Raw genomic sequence first — 12,221 nt, forward strand, 5'->3', positions numbered from 1 at the left:
GCTTAAAGCACAAGGCTCTGAGAAAGGGTGTTCAAATTTAGCTGGTTTAATTTACGCTAAATTGAAATTAACCATGTGCATGTGTACTGCAGGCACACATTTCTCTAAGCAATAAAATCAATCTGCATTTCATTCACAGAAAGGCAAAGAGAACACAAAACCCATATACAAACCCTGCCAAAATTAATGGGATTGCAAATGTGTAATCAGGGGAAAAATAATCTGGTCCGTGTTCAAGACTACAGGCTGCGAGCAAGCAGAATGATTCAGCAGAAAACAGTCACAGCAAGGTCTTTTTCTCAAGGACTCTTGTTTAGTAGGAGACGTGCCAGCTTTGCTCTCCACTTTTGAGCACCTCTGCAAGGAGAAGGAGCAGAACTGCTGTTAACCAATCATGCACCTGAGGCCAGGTAATGCCCTCACCCTGTCTTATACATTTACTGAGCTTGCAAAAAAATTCACTTTTTTTTTTAAAGGTAAAATGTTGCTAAGAGTAATATGGGAAGAGCACTATAGAGCCTATAAGGAGCCTGTGATTTGGAAACAGAAATTATGTCTCAATGAGACCCTCATCTTTTTTTAAACTGAATGTTGTATTTACCAGTCGTGCACGGCCTAGTGCATCCCAGAGTACGCAATGCTCGCATGTGTAGAGGAAGCAGTGTCAAGTGCTTAGATTTCAGGTTTGAGAGTTACAAGATTCCAGGATCTGCTCTTAACTCATTGTGTGATCTTCGGCAAACCTGTCAGACTCTCTCTGCTTCAGATTCCTGACGTATGCACTGGGGGATAGGGTTGGCAACTCTTTTTTAATCTATTCTGGGAGGTTTCCAGAATGCCAGTGTGCTCGCAGCACACAACATGAATGTGCCCACATGCTTGTGTATATCAGTTACAGATTATGGTGCACAGACTTTACATCAGGAAAGCAAATGCACAAGACTATTATATTTAAAAACCCACTGGACTACTGTATAAATTGGATTCAACATTTAATATTTATTTTAATGAATGCCCTATCATTTATCTCCCAGGTGACTCTCAGCAATCTCCTGGAGATTTATATCTAATTTCTGGAGACTCCAGGGCAAACCTGGAGGGTTGGCAACCCTAACTGAGGATAATATCTCCCCAGTTGTAAGAGTTAGTTCATCTAAGCCTGAAAAAAATTGAAACCTTAGACACAGTACTACAGAGGGATGAAAGGCACGCATTATGAGTTGGGTTTGTATACAAAATCCCCTTGATTCCATTCGCTCAAGTTGACAGTATCCAACATCTATGCTCAGTGCTGTTCAGTGGCCTATGTAGAGTGAGTTTGTGCAGCTCAGCTGAATTTCCAGTGTTGATTTTTGGAAGTGGAAAGCTGTCCAACACAGCTGATTTTACTTGTCTCCTTTATTAACAACCTCCATAGAGAGATAAAAGCCTTCCAGTCCCTGTCATCACAAGAAAGGTGACCCCTTCCAGAGCTGAAACCCATTCACAGGGCACTGTGGAAAGTCTGGACTTGTTGAGGTTAGACTGAGGCCTTCACTCTCCAGAATTCAAATAGGCCAGAACCATTTACTGAACAAGATGCACAACAAAGGACTCCGTGCTGCTCATGCTTACCTTGTAACAAGTACTTCTTGTGTCACTGAAAGGATCCTCTGGCTGAATACTGCTGCCCCTTTCCCAACTAGTAACAGATTTTCAGACTCTTCCAGGTTGGTTTTCTGTCACAGAAAGCTGTTACAGGGACTCAGGTATTTCCTTGGTGTAATTTCTAAGTGAGCACAATTCCAGAACAGGCGTTCAGCTTCTCTCTAAAAAATTATAAACCAAGCAATCACATAACCCAGTCATTCTGAGAACCACATTTTGTAATGCAGCTTCAAAATGCTTCAGTATATAAATTCTGATCTTAGAATGGCTTTGGGCACCATCTGCTGTCATTGTTCAGTAATGCAACTCTGAGTATTCACTCCCATTTCTTGCCACTGCTTTAAAGATGTGCACGTGATGGTTAGCCATCTACCAACAGAGGTACTCAGAGGCAGATGTGTCCTTTACTTGAGCAAAGGTATACCAATGAAGACACCTTGGAGAATAATGCATCTTACCAGTTGAAAAAGAAGTTGCTCTATATAGTCCAAGAGCTACCACAGCCACAGTGGGCAAGTGGGTAAACCTTGCCACATTGTTATTTTATGTTCCACGTGAAGTATTTTGGGGAAAAAATTACAAGAGAGCAGGTGTGAATCAGAGAGAATACCGATATGCCAACAGTGTGCACTAAAAGAAAATAACATTAATTCTAGGGAGAAAATAACATTTAATTCTAGGGAGACTAGACAGTGAAGATAAGAAGATGCCTCTCTGAATAAGTTAGTCTCCAAGGTGCCACCCTGCCCTACTTTTTACCTGTAACTGAGGCTTAAGGGAGATTGGATGTCCTGAAATCAAAGTGGTTTTGACAGGGGGGTTAGCATCCTTCAAGGAGGGTGTATCTACATGTGCCATTAGTGCACAGCAGTAAACTGTGGAACTTATTGCTCCATAGCTGATTGTTTCTGGAAAGCTCCTGGGTGCATGGTTTATACATGTGCCCGGATTGCAGCACACAGAGCTGGGTCAGAGCAGCCCCAGCTGGCAGGGGGCTCCAGGGGGAGGGCTGCAGAGGGGTTGGCTGGGGCACAAGGGTGCTTCAGCATGGGACTAGCTGGCAGGCAGCCCCTGCACTGAAGAACCCGCCTGCCCCAGACAGCCAGGTCAGTGTCTATATGTGCACTGCTGCACACGAAAAAACTCCATAGTAGGGTAGTAGTTGTAAGTACAAGTATTTACAAGTACTATCCTTCTGTGGAGTTTATTAGCTTAATGTAATTAGCATAGATGCTGAGACATTTACTGGGTTTTTGGTTTTATCCATGTTGGTCTAAGGACATAGGCAGGCAAGATTCTTTGAGTAGATGTGGTATCTTTTATTAGACTCAGCTGGTCTAATAAAAGATATCACATCTACTCAATAGACATTTACTGTACAGTTAAGTAGTCAACTGCTCAGTAAACATTTTGTGTAAACGCGCTCAGAGTGACATGGCTTAAACCTGATGCTGGATCTTTTGAATAGCATACAGTACACCATCTCCAATTTGGGGTGTTTTATTGAAAATTTCCTACTGGCTACAGATTGTGTGTTATGTTGGCATTTGGGGAGCCCTGGAGTGCAAACCTAGAGACTCTCCTGTTCAAAGCTAACTCTATGGGTTTTTTCCATTTATTTCTCTATCTGAGTTCAGAGGGAAACTACCCTGACTAGAGATGAACTGATACATAGGTCCAATATTGGATCGGCACTGATATAAAGAAAATTGACTGTATCAGAAATTGGCCTGATGTGGCAGATAATTTGGCACATAAATGCCCATGCACGCGCACAGCTGCAGCACAGCACGTAGGCGGCAAGGAGCACAGCCCAGCAGCATGGAGAGCTGCGTGCAGCTGGTAAGTCTGTTGTGGTGGAAGGGGAGGGAAGAGGGAAGGGATGTGGAGAGGCAGATCAACACTCCTGTGTGGTGAGGGAGGAGGGAGTAGGGCTGGGGCAGGGGCATGCGCTGCCCAGCAGGGGTGGGGAAGGGTGTGGGATGGAGCTATAGCTCATTCAGGGGGCATGGGGACGGAAAGGGTTTGGCTCCCACTGCTGCATGCACCCCAGGAGGGCACGGGGGTGTGTGTGATGGGGTGGGCTGCCACTGCAGAGTGGGGCTGGGGCTGTGCTGGGCTCTTCCTGGTGTGTGTGTGTGTGTGTGTATGTGTATGTTGGGGGGGGGAGGGGGGACTAAGGGCTAGACTGGGGCTGCACTCGTGGGCAGCAGCAGCGCTGGGAGGGGGGGCAATGGGGAGGTGAATTTTGGGGTGGCTGCAGCCCACCCCCTGTAGCCCCGCTTCCAGTGCTGCTGCTGCCCGCCCCAAGCACAGCCTGGCCCAGCCCCCACCAGGAAGAGCCCCGTGCAGCACCAGCCCAAGCCCATAGCTGCAGCCCGCCCTGCCCTGCCCCGCACAGATCCAGGGGCACACCCTGCCCTCCCAGGGTGCATGCAGCAGTGGGAGCCACCCCACCTCCCTCCCCGCACCCCCAGACAAGCCGCAGTGCCTGCCCCAGCCCCACTCCTCCCTCACAGCAGGGGTCTTGATCTGCCCCCCCCCACACCCTTTCCCTCCCTCCCCCCCACCTTCCACCACAACAGACTTACCAGCTGGATGCAGTTGCTGTATTGGAAATCAGATTGGTATTGGCTGATATGCCTCCTTAAAAATCGGCTATAGGTATCAGCCCCTAAAATCTCTATTGGTGCACCTCTAACCCTGACAAGTGTTTCAGCCCCTTGCCTAATGCAGAGGGCACATAAACATGGCTGGTTCCCAGATGTTGGTACCATGCCAAGGAACATAGGGCTCGGCTAACTCAGATAATGGGATAAGAGGCAGGACCTTTCACCAAAATTGCAGTGTGAGCCTAGGTCATATAGACAGTAATTCTCAGCTGATGCTGTCTCACTCCACATTCCAAAAAATGCACAGTAGAGGCACTAGAGTCTTATTCATTTGCAACCTCAACCACAGAGCCAAGGACCAAAACAACCAACTTCTCCACCCTTTAGTAGAGGCCTACCCAAGGCAGGAGAAGGTACTTTGGTTAGGCTCAAGACAAATTCTCAGACAGAGTGAGGGGCATGTAGCTCTCCATTCCCCTGCTCCTTTGTGGTGAAGCCTTTTCTTCCCCCCTCTCTTAGCAGGCCCCACAGAATCCTAACCTTGAGTCTAAGAACCAAGGGATGTGGTTCATGGATATTTAATTTATTATTTATTCATTTGATGTCTATGCTAGGCTCCCCAAAAGAGCTCAGGGCAGCTTACAATAAAGAGTCTTAAAACAGATAAAATAAAACAATTCCCCAAAGAATACCCAAGCTTAATTCCACCTGCTAAAAGCCTGCCCAAAAAAACTAGAAAAGGTGTTCAGTGTTTTTAAAACATGTCCAGGCTCAGACTCTGGCAGCCTCAAGCAGAAGGGCGCTTCAGAGCCAAGAAGCAACCACCGAGAACAATTTTACACCAAGTGCAAAATTCTGTGTTCTGCCCAAGTGAACGCAGCGCACTGATTGTACTTGCAAGAGGTTGTTCTCAGTTGGGCTTAAGGATCACAGTCCCTTAGATACCTAAGACCCAGGCCACTTAGGGCTTTATAGATCAAGACTAGCACCTTGAATTGCACCTGGAAAACTATTCGGAGCTAGTGCAGACTCTGGAGCACTGAAGTAGCATGCTCCTGGCAACCCACCCCTAACAGAAGGTGGGCCACTGTATTCTGCACCAGCCACAGCTTCCAGACAGTTCTCAAGGGGTGCCACATGGACCACTGCAATGCACTCTACTTCAAAGTTTGAAAAGCATGAAAGGTGGTGGCTAGACCTCAATTTGAAAGAATGGTTTACACCTAGGAGAGATGAAAGACAGTCCAAGCTACTGCTGCAACCTGAGAATCCAGGAGCACCCCAAGGTTGTGAAACTGAGTGGAAATGGGAGGCTAAACTTTAAAGTTGTGCTCAGCCTTGGGTACCACAAACAAAAACAGCATGAGACCAAGGGATCAATGAATATGTCCACCTCTCACCCCAAGTGAATCCTCCTGCCAAACATCAGTGAGGAAACTAGGCCTTAAGGTTTCTGTAAATCAAAACACTTCCAGGCCCAGCCAATCATGATACATTAGATCCCAAGTACATACAAGCAATCACTTTCTCTACCCTCAAGCTCAAAAATAGCTTCAATTACTGGAGTTTGCTCACCAATCTCCACAACTTAATTGATTGCTATGGTAGTAATTAGATTAAGACAGAGCAATGGTCTCAACAGAGCACTTACTCTAATTCAGACACTCTGCATTCCTCTCCACCTTCCCACCCCAACAGCATCAGGACAATCAGGGGAACTAACACAGGATATTTCTCTCATTATCCTCAGAGGGTAGGGGAGGCTGGAGAGAGAAAGCAATAGGTCTATGTCTCTCTTTACCAGTGATTCTAAACCAGAGTACTGTGGCCATGTTAACACAATTAGGCATGCTAACTTGATCAACAAAATAAACCCAGAGATTTCAAATAGGAATCCACAGTGTCAAGAATATTGTGATCTGCTATGAGATTTCTGAGTTCTTTGCAACAGAAGAATTCCTCTAGTATTTTTCCATAGTCAAAATATGAGTGGTAATTAGGAACTGACGTTTGCCAGTGGGTGCCTTGAGTCTCTAACAAAGTTGAGAACTAGTGATCTAGACTAAGCCATTGGCAAGAATGAGTCCATTTCTAGGAGCACAACTCTTGACATGGATGTCTCTAGTGGGTTATGGAATAGAGAAGATCCCACACAATTTACTGATTTGTTTTGATGCACTGTCTGGGGGAGTAGTTAGTTGATTGCACGATTTCACAATGATTACACACTTAATTCATACAACACAATTTTATTTTAAAATTCTTTGCTACGCATATAACACTGCTTAGCTTTAAGAAATACCACAAACATTAAGAACACAATAATTACATATATCAGAAACAATGCTCCGAATGCACTTCCTTCCCAAACAATGCTATAAGAATGAGTATTACAAAAACAACTACAATTACAACTAAAAGTTAAATTTGAATCAATACTATTATTTTTCATAATATACTTACAATCCTAGAATTCCAAGGAGCCAAACACCTAAATATGGTTTCATTCCTCAGTAGTACAGTTTAATGGGTTGGCCTCAGTAGTACAGTTCAATAGGCTCGCCTCAGCAATACGATTCAATGGGCTGGTCTCAGCAGTGATAGGATTAAGTCCCCTTCCTTCAGTCCCTTTCGGGTGCTCCACGGCTTCAGCGTGAACTAAGAGATTCGTGTTCACGGAGAGGGTGGTTCAGGTGATCAGTCTGATCCAGCCTACACTTGCGATTCTTCCTTCGTTGTTCTGCAAGTATAGTCACCTCCAAATTGGGACAGTAGGTTACAGTTTTTATTGAGTGAGTTGCCGTCCTGGGCTCCTCCTACCCAAACCTGTCACTACTCCCAAATTTGGGCTCGGATCTTACTTTACAATTCTTTTGCTTGGTAATTAGTTTCTTTTGCTGATCATTTTAATTACTTTGGGGAACTTCCATATCATTGCAAGCGACCTTTTCTTTCCAATCTTGTCAAAAGGCTCTAGGGTTTGATTTCTTGGAACTCGGGATATTTGGTTAAGGGTCATTGTTAGGTTCTCTTTGTTAAAGACCTCTAAAGATAAAATTCAAGAGTTAAAACTTTGAGCAAAGTCTGGATCTTCCGCACGTAGTCCAAAACAATGACCTAGATAAGGAGATAAATCTTATCTTCTTCCCGAAACTGGCTAATGGGCAACCATTACAAACATTCAAACTATTTCATTCAATATGACAATGGAGAACTGCTACAGTCACTGGATTTCCTATATACAGTAGGAAGGGCTGAGCCTTTGCAAAATAGGTCTATCTAATGTTAGATGTTAGAGTCAGAAGGGACCTCAATAGATCATCGAGTCCGACCCCCTGCATAGGCAGGAAAGAGTGCTGGGTCTAGATGACCCCAGCTAGATGCATATCCAACCTCCTCTTGAAGACCCCCAGGGTAGAGGAGAGCACCACCTCCCTTGGGAGCCCATTCCAGACCTTGGCCACTCGAACTGTGAAGAAGTTCCTCCTAATGTCCAGTCTAAATCTGCTCTCTGCTAGCTTGTGGTCATTATTTCTTGTAACTCCCGGGGGCGCCTTGATGAATAAAACCTCACCAATTCCCTTCTGTGCCCCCGTGATGAACTTATAGGCAGCCGCAAGGTCGCCTCTCAACCTTCTCTTGCGGAGGCTGAAAAGGTCCAGGTTCTCTAGTCTCTCCTCGTAGGGCTTGGACTGCAAGCCCTTAACCATACGAGTGGCCCTTCTCTGGACCCTCTCCAGGTTATTCGCATCCCTCTTGAAGTGCGGTGCCCAGAATTGCACGCAGTACTCCAACTGCGATCTGTCCAGCGCCCGATAGAGGGGAAGTATCACCTCTTTGGATCTATTTGTCATGCATCTGCTGATGCACGATAAAGTGCCATTAGCATTTCTAATGGTTTCGTCACACTGCCGACTCATGTTCATCTTGGAGTCCACTAGGACTACAAGATCCCTTTCCACTTCCGTGCCACCCAGCAGGTCATTTCCTAGGCAGTAGGCATGCTGGACATTTTTCCTCCCTAGGTGCAGCACTTTGCATTTCTCCTTGTTGAACTGCATTCTGTTGTTTTCTGCCCACTTGTCCAACCTATCCAGGTCTGCTTGCAGCTGTTCCTTGCCCTCTGGCGTGTCCACTTCTCCCCATAGCTTTGTGTCATCCGCAAACTTGGACAGAGTACACTTCACGCCCTCGTCCAAGTTGCTGATGAAGACATTAAAGAGTATCGGTCCAAGGACCGAGCCCTGCGGGACCCCACTGCCCACACCCTTCCAGGTCGAAGCCGACCCATCCACCACGACTCTCTGGGTGCGACCCTCCAGCCAATTCGCCACCCACCGGACTGTGTAGTCATCCAAGTCACAGCTTCTTAACTTGCTCACCAGTATGGGGTGGGATACTGTATCGAAGGCCTTCCTGAAGTCTAAGTATACGACATCTACCCCTCCTCCTGTGTCCAGGCGTTTCGTAACCTGGTCATAAAAAGAGACTAGATTAGTCAGGCATAATCTGCCTGCTACAAACCCGTGCTGGTTTCCCCTCAGCATAATTTGTCCTGCTGGGCTCTCGCAAATGTGAGCCTTGATAATTTTTTCAAAGACTTTGCCAAGGATGGAGGTGAGACTGACTGGCCTATAATTGCCCGGGTCCTCCTTCCTCCCCTTCTTGAAAATGGGGACCACATTGGCCCTTTTCCAGTCCTCCGGGACTTGGCCCGTGCGCCACAAGCGTTCAAATATTCCCGCCAGTGGCTGCGCAATGACATCAGCCAGTGCCTTCAGTACCCTCGGATGAAGCTCATCTGGGCCTGCCGACTTAAAGGCATCCAGTTCTTCCAAGTGACTCTGCACCATCTCAGGGTCTACACATGGTAGTCTGGCGCCTTGCTGCTGCCTCTCTACAATCCCAGTGAGAGACTTGTCTTGCCCCTCTCTTAGGAACACTGAGGCAAAGAACTCATTGAGGAGTTCAGCCTTGTCCCCCCTGTCCGTCACCAATTGTTTCTGCCCATTTAGCAGGGGTCCTATTCCTCCCTGGGCCTTCCTTTTACTCCCTATATATCTAAAAAACAATTTCTTGTTATCCTTTACTTGGGATGCCATCCTCAGCTCCATGGTAGCTTTGGCCTGTCTAACTGCCTCCCTACAAGCATGAGCAGAGGAGGTATACTCCTCTTTGGTGATCTCTCCCTGTTTCCACTTTTTATGTGCTCCCCTTTTGGCCTGTAGGCTGCTCTGGATTTCTCTGGTCAGCCAAGTCCTTCTCTCTCTAAAGAGAGAAGGACTTCAACATACCCATACTTGAAGGGAAAGAAGAATCCCACACTATGTAAAATGAGGTGGACACTCAAGCAGATTGAAGAGGTTCTCACAAAGCTCTAGAAGCGGAGTAGAAAGGGGCTCCCAGGAGCAAAGCCGACCCTAGTGGGGTGCAGGGCCTGGGGCAAATCAGCCTGTTCAGGGGCCCCCTGAACACCGCGCGGGTCCATGGTACCCCTGCAAAAAGGAGGGGGGTCTCTGTGGTTCTTCTGTGGCGTGGAGATGAGCCACCAGCTCCAGGTGGGCCCTGCGGGAGGGGCAGCGGCCGCTCCGCCCAGCTCTGCGGGCCCCCCCATAAGCACGGGGCCCAGGGCGATCACCCTAATTCACCATACCCTAGGGATGGCTCTGCTCAGGAGGTTACCTGGACCCTTAACAGACAGAGTCAAAAAACAAGACCAAGCACTCATTGCCAATATACTAAGCACCATTTATCAGAGAACCAATTTTTACCACTTTGATCAGTAAATCATTCTCCCCTCTTCAAACCCAGAAGGAAACCCAGGTGTCCTGACTTCTACTGCTGTTTTAGTCACAAAGCCAGGGTGAGCAATTATTTCAGGCAGAGGGCCGCTTACTGAGTTTTGGCAAGCCATCGAGGGCCACATGACAGGCAGCCACGGGCAGATATTACTTTTCTAAATTTTTAAGGGGCCCCACGGGCCAGATAAAATGGCCTGCGGGGTCGCATCTGGCCCATGGGCTGCATTTTGCCCACCCCTGAACTAAACCATGCTGTATCATTCTCTGAACAGAGGGCGCTGACAGACATGCATCTTCCTGCTGTAACTAATGGCGTTTCATAGATGTTCACTGTTAGGTGGGGAATCGAGCTCCGCTTTGGAGCCAACCCAGGAGGTACCTGCCTCTCTGCAGCCTCTCTCCCCTAGTCCCGGCCACCCCCCTTCCCCATCCCAGACTGTCTGCAGGATAGGAGGCGGGGAGCTGCAGGTTGGGGTTTGTCCAGCCTGTGCTGGGGGGAGGGGGAGGTGGACTGGAGCAGACTGCACTAGGGTGGGGCTGGGCTGCATCAGAAGTTAATGAAGGTGCTCTGCTTTGGACTGCCTTCATCTGAACCTTCATCATATGAGGGTTAATTTGCTGTGCCATCTGTCAGGGCACAGATGTAGAGCTCTTTTAAGGAGCCAATCTCATGACAAAATGTCACTTGTCAGCACCCTCTGATTTTCCTTAAAATCAGAACTGGGATTGGCAAAATTTTCAAGCAGGGAGGCCAGGATGACCCAGCTTGGGTTGAAAACAGGCAGGCATTAGGACTCGGCTGCTGTCACTGGTTCAGCCTATCGCTCAGCTGCAGCATAGCACACCAAAAGTCCCCGTCCACTGGAGCCCACATCACCCAACTGCAGCCCATAGCATGGGTAGAGCTCCCCCTCTGTCAAAGCCCAGGCAGCTGACTGCAGTGCAGCATAGGTAAAGCACCCCCCCAAATGCTGCCAAAACCATGGCTCCATGGGCCACAGGCTGTCAACCCCTGTATTATATATTATACAACAGTAAGAAAACAGACACTCAAATCTTCAAAGCAAAAAAACAGCATATATTGAAAGAGCATCCACAGCACAGTAACTAGCAGAAAGCATAGTAGTAAACACCTCTTTCCCCCTATAATTTCTTTAGCTATCTCATTGTTCCATGCTCCTCTTTTACATTTCCTTATCTTCAGCTACACAAAGAAGACAGTCTGTATTTTAAGAACTCCAGCTTCATCCACTTTCCCAGCATGCACTGCCATTTATCTTTAAAAAGCCTTAATAGGCTATCACCTTCTTTCCCTCTGAAGTCTACCATCAAATAGAAGGATGTTTGTCAGAGATAGATTCCTAGTCTCCCTTCTGCTCCCTGAAAGCAGGTGATCCCAGTCTGCTAACTGAGGGCAGGGCCTGTCTACCCTGCAGTGAAAGGTGGGGCTACAGCTCATTCAGACACACCCAAGTTAGCTTCAAAGGAGCTCAAATACTGATAGCCACATGGCCTAAGCACTAGATTCTGTACCATTTCTTTTACAGGCTTCGCAGCTCTTGCTGTGCTCTGTGCTGCTATGGCTAGGCTGTTCTTGGAATGCAAGTTAGCTAGTTTAAACCCAGCAAGGGTATGTCCACCCATGCTATGGTCAAATCTTGACCTCAGTTTAGATGCATTTTTAATTACCCAGACCTTTAGTCCCAGCTCTCCTTGTGTTCTAACAAGTAGATTACTCCTCTGGCTATAGTGGGAAGAGAGCTAAAAAAAGAGGCTACACTACTCTGCCCCAACCTGCTTCACCTACAGGAAAAAGAAAATTGCTCTATCACATTTAGTCCCTCGCAAGCAGGGGTGACTGGTGCTTCCTGAGTCGGGGGGGGGGGAGGGAGGCACAATTTGAGTGGGCCAAAAGCCCCATATCCATTCCTATACTTCTTTCCACCTCCCCCCCTGCCCCCCACAACATGCTGCCAGCCCACTCAGCAGGAAAAACTGCCCTGTCTTGAGCGATGCTGAGTCGGGGGCCAATCTTGGGGGGGGGGGGGGCATGTGCCCCCCTGTGTCCTCACCTACCAGTCACCTGTGCTCGCAAGGGCTCCTGTTGTTCCATCAGGGAACAAAGTTCACCTTCAAAGCTGAGATCACATGAGAGCTCTCA

General features: G+C 47.5%; 1 protein-coding gene across 1 annotated transcript in view; it reads left to right on the top strand.

Moving 5' to 3' along the window:
- The first annotated feature begins 328 nt into the window (after positions 1 to 328).
- Positions 329 to 12,221, top strand: part of SLC25A39 (solute carrier family 25 member 39) — a 31,787-nt gene continuing 19,894 nt past the window's right edge. Inside the window, exon 1 of the mRNA XM_019501026.2 lies at positions 329 to 410. The gene's annotated coding sequence lies outside the window, so the exon portion shown is untranslated. The remainder of the gene's footprint in view (positions 411 to 12,221) is intronic.

Source organism: Alligator mississippiensis, chromosome 4 (assembly GCF_030867095.1).
Source record: "Alligator mississippiensis isolate rAllMis1 chromosome 4, rAllMis1, whole genome shotgun sequence".
NCBI lineage: Eukaryota > Metazoa > Chordata > Crocodylia > Alligatoridae > Alligator > Alligator mississippiensis.